At 32.8% G+C, this 15,131-nt stretch overlaps 9 non-coding genes across 9 annotated transcripts; all 9 read left to right on the forward strand.

Moving 5' to 3' along the window:
- Positions 1–863: 863 nt before the first annotated feature.
- Positions 864–935, forward strand: TRNAW-CCA (transfer RNA tryptophan (anticodon CCA)). Its single transcript has one exon. It is a non-coding gene; the product is annotated as a tRNA-Trp (tRNA).
- A 2,906-nt stretch (positions 936–3,841) lies between these two features.
- On the forward strand, positions 3,842–3,913 carry TRNAW-CCA (transfer RNA tryptophan (anticodon CCA)). The gene has a single exon. It is a non-coding gene; the product is annotated as a tRNA-Trp (tRNA).
- A 1,418-nt stretch (positions 3,914–5,331) lies between these two features.
- Positions 5,332–5,403, forward strand: TRNAW-CCA (transfer RNA tryptophan (anticodon CCA)). Its single transcript has one exon. It is a non-coding gene; the product is annotated as a tRNA-Trp (tRNA).
- Positions 5,404–5,872: 469 nt separating this feature from the next.
- TRNAW-CCA (transfer RNA tryptophan (anticodon CCA)) lies at positions 5,873–5,944 on the forward strand. Its single transcript has one exon. It is a non-coding gene; the product is annotated as a tRNA-Trp (tRNA).
- Positions 5,945–6,413: 469 nt separating this feature from the next.
- On the forward strand, positions 6,414–6,485 carry TRNAW-CCA (transfer RNA tryptophan (anticodon CCA)). Its single transcript has one exon. It is a non-coding gene; the product is annotated as a tRNA-Trp (tRNA).
- Positions 6,486–7,902: 1,417 nt separating this feature from the next.
- Positions 7,903–7,974, forward strand: TRNAW-CCA (transfer RNA tryptophan (anticodon CCA)). The gene has a single exon. It is a non-coding gene; the product is annotated as a tRNA-Trp (tRNA).
- A 1,959-nt stretch (positions 7,975–9,933) lies between these two features.
- TRNAW-CCA (transfer RNA tryptophan (anticodon CCA)) lies at positions 9,934–10,005 on the forward strand. Its single transcript has one exon. It is a non-coding gene; the product is annotated as a tRNA-Trp (tRNA).
- A 1,416-nt stretch (positions 10,006–11,421) lies between these two features.
- Positions 11,422–11,493, forward strand: TRNAW-CCA (transfer RNA tryptophan (anticodon CCA)). The gene has a single exon. It is a non-coding gene; the product is annotated as a tRNA-Trp (tRNA).
- Positions 11,494–12,905: 1,412 nt separating this feature from the next.
- TRNAC-ACA (transfer RNA cysteine (anticodon ACA)) lies at positions 12,906–12,977 on the forward strand. The gene has a single exon. It is a non-coding gene; the product is annotated as a tRNA-Cys (tRNA).
- The last annotated feature ends 2,154 nt before the right edge of the window (positions 12,978–15,131 follow it).

A 15,131-nucleotide genomic window follows, 5' to 3' on the forward strand; every position in this document is an offset into this window, starting at 1 on the left:
CTATAGATTAAAATCTTATCAACAATACTTTGATGAGAAATATTATTGGGAATTGAGTTAAAAACATTAATAAATGTAATAAATGCCAGGAACACCTATCGCTTTGTTCATACCATTGTCATCTTTGAATTTGTAAGAAAATCAGGCTTATTACTAGAATCTAAACTTTAAACTAGAAATCCCTGAATCGGAACGTGAAGATCCTAATTCATCCTTGTTATTACTTTTCTAAACTGTGATTTAAAGTAGCAATTTTCAAGATGGTGTCTGTATATTTCCTCATGCACTTTACAAGTGAATTATGGAAGCAAGCAAGTTTTACAGCTGTCCTCATACACTGACGGTAGTGTGCCTTACTCCTGGTCAGAATGATGCATGTTTAAATTATGTCATGTTCAAGTATCTCTTTCATCTTTTTAAAAGTTGATCGATGTTTGGGTTAAGATTGAAAACAGAAACTGCGTATTCTAACTGACAATAGATTATCATGATCTTGTTGCCACCTGTCAGGAAAGTGTTTGAAAAATTGCTTTTTTAATTCTACTGAATAAAATCTTTTCAACAATCTTTGATGAGATATATCATTGGGAACTGAGTTCAAAACAGAAAATTTGTGGCAAGTCAGAAACACCTATTAATTTGTTCATACCATTGTCATCTTTGAATTTGTAAGAAAAAAGGGTTTATTACTATATTCTAAATTTTTAATTGGAAATCCCTGAATCTGACAGTGAAGACCTTAATTCATCCTTGTTTATATCTTTTCCAAACTGTGATTATAAGTAGCAAATTTCAAGATGGTGTCCAAATATTTTATCATGCACTTTTCATGTGAAGTATGGGAGCAACAACACTTTTCAAATGACCTCGTGGCGCAACGGTAGCGCGTCTGACTCCAGATCAGAAGATTGCGTGTTCAAATCACGTCGAGGTCAATCAGCTCTTTATGTCTTTTCATGTCTTGATTGATGTTTGGGTTATTATTGAAAACATCAACTGCGTAGTCGAACTTGACAAAAGTTAACTCGACTTTGTTGCTACCAGGCTGCAGTGTTTAAGAAACTGCATTTTTTTAGTTCTACAGATTATAATCGTTTTAAGAGGACTTTGATAAGAATTGTTATTGGGAATTGAGTTCCAAACATTAATAAATGTAATTAATGCCAAAAGCTCCTATTAATTTATTTTTACCATTGGCATCTTTGAATTTGTAAGAAAAGAGGGTTTATTACCAGATTCTTAATTTTTGACTGGAAATCACTGAATCTGATTGTGAAGATCTTAATTCAACTGTAGTGCTTCTGAATCCATATCAGAAAGTTGTGTATTCAAATCACGTCATGGTAAAGCAGCTCTTTCATATTTTTATAGCTTGATCGATGTTTGGGTTAAGATTGAAAACAGAAACTGGGTAATCCAACTGAAAATAGATTAACACAACGTTGTTGACACAGGTCAGAACAGTTTTTAAAAAAGTGTTTTTTTAATTCTATAGATTAAAATCTTATCAACAATACTTTGATGAGAAATATTATTGGGAATTGAGTTAAAAACATTAATAAATGTAATAAATGCCAGGAACACCTATCGCTTTGTTCATACCATTGTCATCTTTGAATTTGTAAGAAAATCAGGCTTATTACTAGAATCTAAACTTTAAACTGGAAATCCCTGAATCGGAACGTGAAGATCCTAATTCATCCTTGTTATTACTTTTCTAAACTGTGATTTAAAGTAGCAAATTTCAAGATGGTGTCTGTATATTTCCTCATGCACTTTACAAGTGAATTATGGGAGCAAGCAAGTTTTACAGCTGTCCTCATACACTGACGGTAGTGCGCCTTACTCCTGGTCAGAATGATGCATGTTTCAATTATGTCATGTTCAAGTATCTCTTTCATCTTTTTAAAAGTTGATCGATGTTTGGGTTAAGATTGAAAACAGAAACTGCGTATTCTAACTGACAATAGATTATCATGATCTTGTTGCCACCTGTCAGGAAAGTGTTTGAAAAATTGCTTTTTTAATTCTACTGAATAAAATCTTTTCAACAATCCTTTGATGAGATATATCATTGGGAACTGAGTTCAAAACAGGAAATTTGTGGCAAGTCAGAAACACCTATTAATTTGTTCATACCATTGTCATCTTTGAATATGTAAGAAAAAAGGGTTTATTACTACATTCTAAATTTTGAATTGGAAATCCCTGAATCTGAAAGTGAAGACCTTAATTCATCCTTGTTTATATCTTTTCCAAACTGTGATTATAAGTAACAAATTTCAAGATCGTGTCCATATATTTTATCATGCACTTTTCATGTGAAGTATGGGAGCAACAACACTTTTCAACCGACCTCGTGGCGCAACGTTAGCGCGTCTGACTCCATATCACAAGGGTGCGTGTTCAAATCACGTCGGGGTCAATCAGCTCTTTATGTCTTTTCATATCTTGATTGATGTTTGGGTTATTATTGAGAACAGTAACTGCGTAGTCCAACTTGACAATAGTTAACTCGACTTTGTTGCTACCAGGCTGCAGTGTTTAAGAAACTGCATTTTTTAGTTCTACAGATTATAATCGTTTCAAGAGGACTTTGATAAGAATTGTTATTGGGAATTGAGTTCCAAACATTAATAAATGTAATTAATGCCATAAGCACCTATTAATTTATTTTTACCATTGCCATCTTTGAATTTGTAAGAAAAGAGGGTTTATTACCAGATTCTTAATTTTTGACTGGAAATCACTGAATCTGATTGTGAAGATCTTAATTCAACTGTAGTGCTTCTGAATCCATATCAGAACGTTGTGTATTCAAATCACGTCATGGTCAAGCAGCTCTTTCATATTTTTATCGCTTGATCGATGTTTGGGTTAAGATTGAAAACAGAAACTGGGTAATCCAACTGAAAATTGATTAACACAACGTTGTTGACACAGGTCAGAACAGTTTTTAAAAAAGTGTTTTTTTAATTCTATAGATTAAAATCTTATCAACAATACTTTGATGAGAAATATTATTGGGAATTGAGTTAAAAACATTAATAAATGTAATAAATGCCAGGAACACCTATCGCTTTGTTCATACCATTGTCATCTTTGAATTTGTAAGAAAATCAGGCTTATTACTAGAATCTAAACTTTAAACTGGAAATCCCTGAATCGGAACGTGAAGATCCTAATTCATCCTTGTTATTACTTTTCTAAACTGTGATTTAAAGTAGCAATTTTCAAGATGGTGTCTGTATATTTCCTCATGCACTTTACAAGTGAATTATGGGAGCAAGCAAGTTTTACAGCTGTCCTCATACACTGACGGTAGTGTGCCTTACTCCTGGTCAGAATGATGCATGTTTAAATTATGTCATGTTCAAGTATCTCTTTCATCTTTTTAAAAGTTGATCGATGTTTGGGTTAAGATTGAAAACAGAAACTGCGTATTCTAACTGACAATAGATTATCATGATCTTGTTGCCACCTGTCAGGAAAGTGTTTGAAAAATTGCTTTTTTAATTCTACTGAATAAAATCTTTTCAACAATCTTTGATGAGATATATCATTGGGAACTGAGTTCAAAACAGAAAATTTGTGGCAAGTCAGAAACACCTATTAATTTGTTCATACCATTGTCATCTTTGAATTTGTAAGAAAAAAGGGTTTATTACTATATTCTAAATTTTTAATTGGAAATCCCTGAATCTGACAGTGAAGACCTTAATTCATCCTTGTTTATATCTTTTCCAAACTGTGATTATAAGTAGCAAATTTCAAGATGGTGTCCAAATATTTTATCATGCACTTTTCATGTGAAGTATGGGAGCAACAACACTTTTCAAATGACCTCGTGGCGCAACGGTAGCGCGTCTGACTCCAGATCAGAAGATTGCGTGTTCAAATCACGTCGAGGTCAATCAGCGCTTTATGTCTTTTCATGTCTTGATTGATGTTTGGGTTATTATTGAAAACAGCAACTGCGTAGTCGAACTTGACAAAAGTTAACTCGACTTTGTTGCTACCAGGCTGCAGTGTTTAAGAAACTGCATTTTTTTAGTTCTACAGATTATAATCGTTTTAAGAGGACTTTGATAAGAATTGTTATTGGGAATTGAGTTCCAAACATTAATAAATGTAATTAATGCCAAAAGCTCCTATTAATTTATTTTTACCATTGCCATCTTTGAATTTGTAAGAAAAGAGGGTTTATTACCAGATTCTTAATTTTTGACTGGAAATCACTGAATCTGATTGTGAAGATCTTAATTCAACTGTAGTGCTTCTGAATCCATATCAGAAAGTTGTGTATTCAAATCACGTCATGGTAAAGCAGCTCTTTCATATTTTTATAGCTTGATCGATGTTTGGGTTAAGATTGAAAACAGAAACTGGGTAATCCAACTGAAAATAGATTAACACAACGTTGTTGACACAGGTCAGAACAGTTTTTAAAAAAGTGTTTTTTTAATTCTATAGATTAAAATCTTATCAACAATACTTTGATGAGAAATATTATTGGGAATTGAGTTAAAAACATTAATAAATGTAATAAATGCCAGGAACACCTATCGCTTTGTTCATACCATTGTCATCTTTGAATTTGTAAGAAAATCAGGCTTATTACTAGAATCTAAACTTTAAACTGGAAATCCCTGAATCGGAACGTGAAGATCCTAATTCATCCTTGTTATTACTTTTCTAAACTGTGATTTAAAGTAGCAAATTTCAAGATGGTGTCTGTATATTTCCTCATGCACTTTACAAGTGAATTATGGGAGCAAGCAAGTTTTACAGCTGTCCTCATACACTGACGGTAGTGCGCCTTACTCCTGGTCAGAATGATGCATGTTTAAATGATGTCATGTTCAAGTATCTCTTTCATCTTTTTAAAAGTTGATTGATGTTTTGTTTAAGATTGAAAACAGAAACTGCGTATTCTAACTGACAATAGATTATCATGATCTTGTTGCCACCTGTCAGGAAAGTGTTTGAAAAATTGCTTTTTTAATTCTACTGAATAAAATCTTTTCAACAATCCTTTGATGAGATATATCATTGGGAACTGAGTTCAAAACAGGAAATTTATGGCAAGTCAGAAACACCTATTAATTTGTTCATACCATTGTCATCTTTGAATATGTAAGAAAAAAGGGTTTATTACTACATTCTAAATTTTGAATTGGAAATCCCTGAATCTGAAAGTGAAGACCTTAATTCATCCTTGTTTATATCTTTTCCAAACTGTGATTATAAGTAACAAATTTCAAGATCGTGTCCATATATTTTATCATGCACTTTTCATGTGAAGTATGGGAGCAACAACACTTTTCAACTGACCTCGTGGCGCAATGGTAGCGCGTCTGACTCCATATCACAAGGGTGCGTGTTCAAATCACGTCGGGGTCAATCAGCTCTTTATGTCTTTTCATATCTTGATTGATGTTTGGGTTATTATTGAGAACAGTAACTGCGTAGTCCAACTTGACAATAGTTAACTCTACTTTGTTGCTACCAGGCTGCAGTGTTTAAGAAACTGCATTTTTTAGTTCTACAGATTTTAATCGTTTCAAGAGGACTTTGATAAGAATTGTTATTGGGAATTGAGTTCCAAACATTAATAAATGTAATTAATGCCATAAGCACCTATTAATTTATTTTTACCATTGCCATCTTTGAATTTGTAAGAAAAGAGGGTTTATTACCAGATTCTTAATTTTTAATTGGAAATCCCTGAATCTGAAAGTGAAGACCTTAATTCATCCTTGTTTATATCGTTTCCAAACTGTGATTATAAGTAGCAAATTTCAAGATGGTGTCCATATATTTTATCATACACTTTTCATGTGAAGTATGGGAGCAACAACACTTTTCAACTGACCTCGTGGCGCAACGTTAGCGCGTCTGACTCCAGATCAGAAGGTTGCGTGTTCAAATCACGTCGAGGTCAATCAGCTCTTTATGTCTTTTCATATCTTGATTGATGTTTGGGTTATTATTGAAAACAGTAACTGCATAGTCCAACTTGACAATAGTTAACTCGACTTTGTTGCTACCAGGCTGCAGTGTTTAAGAAACTGCATTTTTTAGTTCTACAGATTATAATCGTTTCAAGAGGACTTTGATAAGAATTGTTATTGGGAATTGAGTTCCAAACATTAATAAATGTAATTAATGCCATAAGCACCTATTAATTTATTTTTACCATTGCCATCTTTGAATTTGTAAGAAAAGAGGGTTTATTACCAGATTCTTAATTTTTAATTGGAAATCCCTGAATCTGAAAGTGAAGACCTTAATTCATCCTTGTTTATATCGTTTCCAAACTGTGATTATAAGTAGCAAATTTCAAGATGGTGTCCATATATTTTATCATACACTTTTCATGTGAAGTATGGGAGCAACAACACTTTTCAACTGACCTCGTGGCGCAACGTTAGCGCGTCTGACTCCAGATCAGAAGGTTGCGTGTTCAAATCACGTCGGGGTCAATCAGCTCTTTATGTCTTTTCATGTCTTGATTGATGTTTGGGTTATTATTGAAAACAGCAACTGCGTAGTCGAACTTGACAAAAGTTAACTCGACTTTGTTGCTACCAGGCTGCAGTGTTTAAGAAACTGCATTTTTTTAGTTCTACAGATTATAATCGTTTTAAGAGGACTTTGATAAGAATTGTTATTGGGAATTGAGTTCCAAACATTAATAAATGTAATTAATGCCAAAAGCTCCTATTAATTTATTTTTACCATTGCCATCTTTGAATTTGTAAGAAAAGAGGGTTTATTACCAGATTCTTAATTTTTGACTGGAAATCACTGAATCTGATTGTGAAGATCTTAATTCAACTGTAGTGCTTCTGAATCCATATCAGAAAGTTGTGTATTCAAATCACGTCATGGTAAAGCAGCTCTTTCATATTTTTATAGCTTGATCGATGTTTGGGTTAAGATTGAAAACAGAAACTGGGTAATCCAACTGAAAATAGATTAACACAACGTTGTTGACACAGGTCAGAACAGTTTTTAAAAAGTGTTTTTTTAATTCTATAGATTAAAATCTTATCAACAATACTTTGATGAGAAATATTATTGGGAATTGAGTTAAAAACATTAATAAATGTAATAAATGCCAGGAACACCTATCGCTTTGTTCATACCATTGTCATCTTTGAATTTGTAAGAAAATCAGGCTTATTACTAGAATCTAAACTTTAAACTGGAAATCCCTGAATCGGAACGTGAAGATCCTAATTCATCCTTGTTATTACTTTTCTAAACTGTGATTTAAAGTAGCAAATTTCAAGATGGTGTCTGTATATTTCCTCATGCACTTTACAAGTGAATTATGGGAGCAAGCAAGTTTTACAGCTGTCCTCATACACTGACGGTAGTGTGCCTTACTCCTGGTCAGAATGATGCATGTTTAAATGATGTCATGTTCAAGTATCTCTTTCATCTTTTTAAAAGTTGATTGATGTTTGGGTTAAGATTGAAAACAGAAACTGCGTATTCTAACTGACAATAGATTATCATGATCTTGTTGCCACCTGTCAGGAAAGTGTTTGAAAAATTGCTTTTTTAATTCTACTGAATAAAATCTTTTCAACAATCCTTTGATGAGATATATCATTGGGAACTGAGTTCAAAACAGGAAATTTGTGGCAAGTCAGAAACACCTATTAATTTGTTCATACCATTGTCATCTTTGAATTTGTAAGAAAAAAGGGTTTATTACTATATTCTAAATTTTTAATTGGAAATCCCTGAATCTGAAAGTGAAGACCTTAATTCATCCTTGTTTATATCGTTTCCAAACTGTGATTATAAGTAGCAAATTTCAAGATGGTGTCCATATATTTTATCATGCACTTTTCATGTGAAGTATGGGAGCAACAACACTTTTCTACTGACCTCGTGGAGCAACGTTAGCGCGTCTGACTCCAGATCAGAAGGTTGCGTGTTCAAATCACGTCGAGGTCAATCAGCTCTTTATGTCTTTTCATATCTTGATTGATGTTTGGGTTATTATTGAAAACAGTAACTGCATAGTCCAACTTGACAATAGTTAACTCGACTTTGTTGCTACCAGGCTGCAGTGTTTAAGAAACTGCATTTTTTTAGTTCTACAGATTATAATCGTTTTAAGAGGACTTTGATAAGAATTGTTATTGGGAATTGAGTTCCAAACATTAATAAATGTAATTAATGCCAAAAGCTCCTATTAATTTATTTTTACCATTGGCATCTTTGAATTTGTAAGAAAAGAGGGTTTATTACCAGATTCTTAATTTTTGACTGGAAATCACTGAATCTGATTGTGAAGATCTTAATTCAACTGTAGTGCTTCTGAATCCATATCAGAAAGTTGTGTATTCAAATCACGTCATGGTCAAGCAGCTCTTTCATATTTTTATAGCTTGATCGATGTTTGGGTTAAGATTGAAAACAGAAACTGGGTAATCCAACTGAAAATAGATTAACACAACGTTGTTGACACGGGTCAGAACAGTTTTTAAAAAAGTGTTTTTTTAATTCTATAGATTAAAATCTTATCAACAATACTTTGATGAGAAATATTATTGGGAATTGAGTTAAAAACATTAATAAATGTAATAAATGCCAGGAACACCTATCGCTTTGTTCATACCATTGTCATCTTTGAATTTGTAAGAAAATCAGGCTTATTACTAGAATCTAAACTTTAAACTGGAAATCCCTGAATCGGAACGTGAAGATCCTAATTCATCCTTGTTATTACTTTTCTAAACTGTGATTTAAAGTAGCAAATTTCAAGATGGTGTCTGTATATTTCCTCATGCACTTTACAAGTGAATTATGGGAGCAAGCAAGTTTTACAGCTGTCCTCATACACTGACGGTAGTGCGCCTTACTCCTGGTCAGAATGATGCATGTTTCAATTATGTCATGTTCAAGTATCTCTTTCATCTTTTTAAAAGTTGATCGATGTTTGGGTTAAGATTGAAAACAGAAACTGCGTATTCTAACTGACAATAGATTATCATGATCTTGTTGCCACCTGTCAGGAAAGTGTTTGAAAAATTGCTTTTTTAATTCTACTGAATAAAATCTTTTCAACAATCCTTTGATGAGATATATCATTGGGAACTGAGTTCAAAACAGGAAATTTGTGGCAAGTCAGAAACACCTATTAATTTGTTCATACCATTGTCATCTTTGAATATGTAAGAAAAAAGGGTTTATTACTACATTCTAAATTTTGAATTGGAAATCCCTGAATCTGAAAGTGAAGACCTTAATTCATCCTTGTTTATATCTTTTCCAAACTGTGATTATAAGTAACAAATTTCAAGATCGTGTCCATATATTTTATCATGCACTTTTCATGTGAAGTATGGGAGCAACAACACTTTTCAACTGACCTCGTGGAGCAATGGTAGCGCGTCTGACTCCATATCACAAGGGTGCGTGTTCAAATCACGTCGGGGTCAATCAGCTCTTTATGTCTTTTCATATCTTGATTGATGTTTGGGTTATTATTGAGAACAGTAACTGCGTAGTCCAACTTGACAATAGTTAACTCGACTTTGTTGCTACCAGGCTGCAGTGTTTAAGAAACTGCATTTTTTAGTTCTACAGATTATAATCGTTTCAAGAGGACTTTGATAAGAATTGTTATTGGGAATTGAGTTCCAAACATTAATAAATGTAATTAATGCCATAAGCACCTATTAATTTATTTTTACCATTGCCATCTTTGAATTTGTAAGAAAAGAGGGTTTATTACCAGATTCTTAATTTTTAATTGGAAATCCCTGAATCTGAAAGTGAAGACCTTAATTCATCCTTGTTTATATCGTTTCCAAACTGTGATTATAAGTAGCAAATTTCAAGATGGTGTCCATATATTTTATCATGCACTTTTCATGTGAAGTATGGGAGCAACAACACTTTTCAACTGACCTCGTGGCGCAACGTTAGCGCGTCTGACTCCAGATCAGAAGGTTGCGTGTTCAAATCACGTCGAGGTCAATCAGCTCTTTATGTCTTTTCATATCTTGATTGATGTTTGGGTTATTATTGAAAACAGTAACTGCATAGTCCAACTTGACAATAGTTAACTCGACTTTGTTGCTACCAGGCTGCAGTGTTTAAGAAACTGCATTTTTTAGTTCTACAGATTATAATCGTTTCAAGAGGACTTTGATAAGAATTGTTATTGGGAATTGAGTTCCAAACATTAATAAATGTAATTAATGCCATAAGCACCTATTAATTTATTTTTACCATTGCCATCTTTGAATTTGTAAGAAAAGAGGGTTTATTACCAGATTCTTAATTTTTGACTGGAAATCACTGAATCTGATTGTGAAGATCTTAATTCAACTGTAGTGCTTCTGAATCCATATCAGAAAGTTGTGTATTCAAATCACGTCATGGTCAAGCAGCTCTTTCATATTTTTATAGCTTGATCGATGTTTGGGTTAAGATTGAAAACAGAAACTGGGTAATCCAACTGAAAATTGATTAACACAACGTTGTTGACACAGGTCAGAACAGTTTTTAAAAAAGTGTTTTTTTAATTCTATAGATTAAAATCTTATCAACAATACTTTGATGAGAAATATTATTGGGAATTGAGTTAAAAACATTAATAAATGTAATAAATGCCAGGAACACCTATCGCTTTGTTCATACCATTGTCATCTTTGAATTTGTAAGAAAATCAGGCTTATTACTAGAATCTAAACTTTAAACTGGAAATCCCTGAATCGGAACGTGAAGATCCTAATTCATCCTTGTTATTACTTTTCTAAACTGTGATTTAAAGTAGCAAATTTCAAGATGGTGTCTGTATATTTCCTCATGCACTTTACAAGTGAATTATGGGAGCAAGCAAGTTTTACAGCTGTCCTCATACACTGACGGTAGTGTGCCTTACTCCTGGTCAGAATGATGCATGTTTAAATTATGTCATGTTCAAGTATCTCTTTCATCTTTTTAAAAGTTGATCGATGTTTGGATTAAGATTGAAAACAGAAACTGCGTATTCTAACTGACAATAGATTATCATGATCTTGTTGCCACCTGTCAGGAAAGTGTTTGAAAAATTGCTTTTTTAATTCTACTGAATAAAATCTTTTCAACAATCTTTGATGAGATATATCATTGGGAACTGAGTTCAAAACAGAAAATTTGTGGCAAGTCAGAAACTTCTATTAATTTGTTCATACCATTGTCATCTTTGAATTTGTAAGAAAAAAGGGTTTATTACTATATTCTAAATTTTTAATTGGAAATCCCTGAATCTGACAGTGAAGACCTTAATTCATCCTTGTTTATATCTTTTCCAAACTGTGATTATAAGTAGCAAATTTCAAGATGGTGTCCAAATATTTTATCATGCACTTTTCATGTGAAGTATGGGAGCAACAACACTTTTCAACTGACCTCGTGGCGCAACGGTAGCGCGTCTGACTCCAGAGCAGAAGGTTGCGTGTTCAAATCACGTCGAGGTCAATCTTTATGTCTTTTCATATCTTGATTGATGTTTGGGTTATTATTGAAAACAGCAACTGCGTAGTCCAACTTGACAAAAGTTAACTCGACTTTGTTGCTACCAGGCTGCAGTGTTTAAGAAACTGCATTTTTTAGTTCTACAGATTATAATCGTTTCAAGAGGACTTTGATAAGAATTGTTATTGGGAATTGAGTTCCAAACATTAATAAATGTAATTAATGCCATAAGCACCTATTAATTTATTTTTACCATTGCCATCTTTGAATTTGTAAGAAAAGAGGGTTTATTACCAGATTCTTAATTTTTGACTGGAAATCACTGAATCTGATTGTGAAGATCTTAATTCAACTGTAGTGCTTCTGAATCCATATCAGAAAGTTGTGTATTCAAATCACGTCATGGTCAAGCAGCTCTTTCATATTTTTATAGCTTGATCGATGTTTGGGTTAAGATTGAAAACAGAAACTGGGTAATCCAACTGAAAATAGATTAACACAACGTTGTTGACACAGGTCAGAACAGTTTTTAAAAAAGTGTTTTTTTAATTCTATAGATTAAAATCTTATCAACAATACTTTGATGAGAAATATTATTGGGAATTGAGTTAAAAACATTAATAAATGTAATAAATGCCAGGAACACCTATCGCTTTGTTCATACCATTGTCATCTTTGAATTTGTAAGAAAATCAGGCTTATTACTAGAATCTAAAATTTAAACTGGAAATCCCTGAATCGGAACGTGAAGATCCTAATTCATCCTTGTTATTACTTTTCTAAACTGTGATTTAAAGTAGCAAATTTCAAGATGGTGTCTGTATATTTCCTCATGCACTTTACAAGTGAATTATGGGAGCAAGCAAGTTTTACAGCTGTCCTCATACACTGACGGTAGTGCGCCTTACTCCTGGTCAGAATGATGCATGTTTAAATGATGTCATGTTCAAGTATCTCTTTCATCTTTTTAAAAGCTGATTGATGTTTGGGTTAAGATTGAAAACAGAAACTGCGTATTCTAACTGACAATAGATTATCATGATCTTGTTGCCACCTGTCAGGAAAGTGTTTGAAAAATTGCTTTTTTAATTCTACTGAATAAAATCTTTTCAACAATCCTTTGATGAGATATATCATTGGGAACTGAGTTCAAAACAGGAAATTTGTGGCAAGTCAGAAACACCTATTAATTTGTTCATACCATTGTCATCTTTGAATTTGTAAGTAAAAAGGGTTTATTACTATATTCTAAATTTTTAATTGGAAATCCCTGAATCTGAAAGTGAAGACCTTAATTCATCCTTGTTTATATCGTTTCCAAACTGTGATTATAAGTAGCAAATTTCAAGATGGTGTCCATGTATTTTATCATGCACTTTTCATGTGAAGTATGGGAGCAACAACACTTTTCAACTGACCTCGTGGCGCAACGTTAGCGTGTCTGACTACAGATCAGAAGGTTGCGTGTTCAAATCACGTCGAGGTCAATCAGCTCTTTATGTCTTTTCATATCTTGATTGATGTTTGGGTTATTATTGAAAACAGTAACTGCATAGTCCAACTTGACAAAAGTTAACTCGACTTTGTTGCTACCAGGCTGCAGTGTTTAAGAAACTGCATTTTTTAGTTCTACAGATTATATTCGTTTCAAGAGGACTTTGATAAGAATTGTTATTGGGAATTGAGTTCCAAACATTAATAAATGTAATTAATGCCATAAGCACCTATTAATTTATTTTTACCATTGCCATCTTTGAATTTGTAAGAAAAGAGGGTTTATTACCAGATTCTTAATTTTTGACTGGAAATCACTGAATCTGATTGTGAAGATCTTAATTCAACTGTAGTGCTTCTGAATCCATATCAGAAAGTTGTGTATTCAAATCACGTCATGGTCAAGCAGCTCTTTCATATTTTTATAGCTTGATCGATGTTTGGGTTAAGATTGAAAACAGAAACTGGGTAATCCAACTGAAAATTGATTAACACAACGTTGTTGACACAGGTCAGAACAGTTTTTAAAAAAGTGTTTTTTTAATTCTATAGATTAAAATCTTATCAACAATACTTTGATGAGAAATATTATTGGGAATTGAGTTAAAAACATTAATAAATGTAATAAATGCCAGGAACACCTATCGCTTTGTTCATACCATTGTCATCTTTGAATTTGTAAGAAAATCAGGCTTATTACTAGAATCTAAAATTTAAACTGGAAATCCCTGAATCGGAACGTGAAGATCCTAATTCATCCTTGTTATTACTTTTCTAAACTGTGATTTAAAGTAGCAAATTTCAAGATGGTGTCTGTATATTTCCTCATGCACTTTACAAGTGAATTATGGGAGCAAGCAAGTTTTACAGCTGTCCTCATACACTGACGGTAGTGCGCCTTACTCCTGGTCAGAATGATGCATGTTTAAATGATGTCATGTTCAAGTATCTCTTTCATCTTTTTAAAAGTTGATTGATGTTTGGGTTAAGATTGAAAACAGAAACTGCGTATTCTAACTGACAATAGATTATCATGATCTTGTTGCCACCTGTCAGGAAAGTGTTTGAAAAATTGCTTTTTTAATTCTACTGAATAAAATCTTTTCAACAATCCTTTGATGAGATATATCATTGGGAACTGAGTTCAAAACAGGAAATTTGTGGCAAGTCAGAAACACCTATTAATTTGTTCATACCATTGTCATCTTTGAATTTGTAAGAAAAAAGGGTTTATTACTATATTCTAAATTTTTAATTGGAAATCCCTGAATCTGAAAGTGAAGACCTTAATTCATCCTTGTTTATATCGTTTCCAAACTGTGATTATAAGTAGCAAATTTCAAGATGGTGTCCATATATTTTATCATGCACTTTTCATGTGAAGTATGGGAGCAACAACACTTTTCAACTGACCTCGTGGCGCAACGTTAGCGTGTCTGACTACAGATCAGAAGGTCAATCACGTCGAGGTCAATCAGCTCTTTATGTCTTTTCATATCTTGATTGATGTTTGGGTTATTATTGAAAACAGTAACTGCATAGTCCAACTTGACAAAAGTTAACTCGACTTTGTTGCTACCAGGCTGCAGTGTTTAAGAAACTGCATTTTTTAGTTCTACAGATTATAATCGTTTCAAGAGGACTTTGATAAGAATTGTTATTGGGAATTGAGTTCCAAACATTAATAAATGTAATTAATGCCATAAGCACCTATTAATTTATTTTTACCATTGCCATCTTTGAATTTGTAAGAAAAGAGGGTTTATTACCAGATTCTTAATTTTTGACTGGAAATCACTGAATCTGATTGTGAAGATCTTAATTCAACTGTAGTGCTTCTGAATCCATATCAGAAAGTTGTGTATTCAAATCACGTCATGGTCAAGCAGCTCTTTCATATTTTTATAGCTTGATCGATGTTTGGGTTAAGATTGAAAACAGAAACTGGGTAATCCAACTGAAAATTGATTAACACAACGTTGTTGACACAGGTCAGAACAGTTTTTAAAAAAGTGTTTTTTTAATTCTATAGATTAAAATCTTATCAACAATACTTTGATGAGAAATATTATTGGGAATTGAGTTAAAAACATTAATAAATGTAATAAATGCCAGGAACACCTATCGCTTTGTTCATACCATTGTCA

The sequence above is a fragment of the Dendrobates tinctorius genome, unplaced genomic scaffold (genome assembly GCF_039654945.1).
Source record: "Dendrobates tinctorius isolate UK_male_01 unplaced genomic scaffold, ASM3965494v1 ptg000178l, whole genome shotgun sequence".
In the NCBI taxonomy this organism is placed as follows: Eukaryota; Metazoa; Chordata; class Amphibia; order Anura; family Dendrobatidae; genus Dendrobates; species Dendrobates tinctorius.